This window comes from Myotis davidii, unplaced genomic scaffold (assembly GCF_000327345.1).
Source record: "Myotis davidii unplaced genomic scaffold, ASM32734v1 scaffold1754, whole genome shotgun sequence".
Classification (NCBI taxonomy): domain Eukaryota; kingdom Metazoa; phylum Chordata; class Mammalia; order Chiroptera; family Vespertilionidae; genus Myotis; species Myotis davidii.
Window position 1 is genome coordinate 313,436 of NW_006285993.1, and position 1,776 is coordinate 315,211.

Consider the following 1,776-nt stretch of genomic DNA (forward strand, 5'->3'; position numbering starts at 1 on the left):
GCCAACTGGTTTTTGTTTAAACTATAGTCCGGCCCTCCAACGGTCTGAGGGACAGGGAACTGGCCCCCTGTTTAAAAAGTTTGAGGACCCCTGCTCCAGATAGTCCAGATGAGAAGTGGAGGGGCAAGAGGGCTCAGCAGTTAGTGGGGCCCAGTGAGGGACGGAGGAGGTCCCCAGGGACTGGGCCTGAAGAATGCGTGGAAGGGGCAGGGTGGCAGGTCTGAGCAGAAGGAAGTGTGGATCACGGTCCAGCCATAGGGCAGACAGCGCAGACTGGTGGTGAGGCGAGGGCCAGTGGTGCCGGCGTGGCCGCTCCCCTCACAGGTCCTTTAGCCGCTCCATCCAGATGAGGAAGCGGAAGCCCAGCAAGATTCCGCAAGAGCTTGGCCGTGCCGCTTCCACAGTGCTGCCAGGTTCAGACACGCACTCACGGTGGGGACTCCGCCTCCCTGGCCCGTGCACTCAATGCCTCGAGCATCCCCTCAGCCCCGGGGAGACCCCAGAGAGCATCTCTGGTGGCTGTGGACCATGCTTCAGATTCTGCCCTGAGCTCCACCTGTGGGGCCTGGGTCTCTTCGTGTAAGGGACTAGAACAGGGCCCTGAACCCCCCCTCCTCTCCCTCCACCCCTCTCAGTGACCAGCACCCCGCCCCCTGGGGACACTAAGTAGAAGCCTGGCTGTCATCCATGCCCTCTCCTCCCCTCCCCTGTCACCCTCAGCTAAATCTCCATTCACTTCTGTTCTTTTCCCTCCTGAACCTCTCCATCCATTCACTCCATCTCCTTGCCTCCCGGTGGCTCCTCGCTGCTGAAAAGCAGTTGCTTCCTAGGTGGTCTCTCCATTTCTGTTCTCACCCTCTTCGTCCTCAGAGCAGCCCAGTCATCCTTCTAAGAGTGGAAACCAAATCAGCTCACTGCCCGCCCATTGCCTTTAGGATAAAGACTTGTACAGGGTTGCGAGGTTCCGCGTGACTGGGACCCCGCCAGACACTCCAGCTCATTTTGCTCCATGTTCCTCTTACCTTTGAGCAATTGATTTCCTCTGCCCACATCACAGCGTGTTTGTTTGCCATCTACTGGTGCATAAGCTTCCTGAGGGCAGGGGCTGAGCCGGGATTACACCACACCATTCCGTCTCGCCTGACAGCTAGGAGAGGTTTGATCAGTAGGAGAGGAATGAAGGTGATCACTGCCCCTCATCAGCTAATTAGCTTTAGATCTCAGAGGGAGAGCTCCAGGTCCCCTTTGGAGGTCAGGGCCACCTGTGTGGGCTCTGGACTGGTCTGGAGGCTGGCTGGGCCTGCACTGGGGCAGGGAGAGAGTGGAGTTAGTTCCAGGCAGGCAGGATGCAGGCATGAAGTTGGACAGCAGATGGCCTGGGTGCTCGGCCAGGGCAGGGTGCAGCCAGAGCAGAAGTTGGAGGGCAGAAGCTCTGGGCTAAGGACGGTTTGGGGCTTCTGCCTTGAAGAGAGAAACTAAGTTCCCCTGGGGTGGGGCCCGCAGGGTGGTATGGCAGGGGAACGTGCGTTTTCTCCTGGAAGAAGACGGGAGGTGGGCCTGGTGGAGGTGCAGAGAGAACCAATACACGGCAGCAGTCAGGGTTTGGCTCTAGGGCAGCGGTTCTCAACCTCTGGGTCGCGACCCCTTTGGCGGTGGAACGACCCTTTCACAGGGGTCGCCTAAGACCATCCTGCACATCAGATATATACATGACGATTCATAACAGTAGCAACATTACAGTTATGAAGTAGCAACGAAAATAATTTTACGGTTGGG

At 57.9% G+C, this 1,776-nt stretch overlaps 1 protein-coding gene across 1 annotated transcript in view; it reads left to right on the forward strand.

The window, feature by feature from the left end:
* Positions 1 to 1,776, forward strand: part of LOC102752733 (chromosome unknown open reading frame, human C16orf58) — a 26,226-nt gene that overhangs the window by 18,321 nt on the left and 6,129 nt on the right. The gene's annotated exons all lie outside the window — the stretch shown is intronic.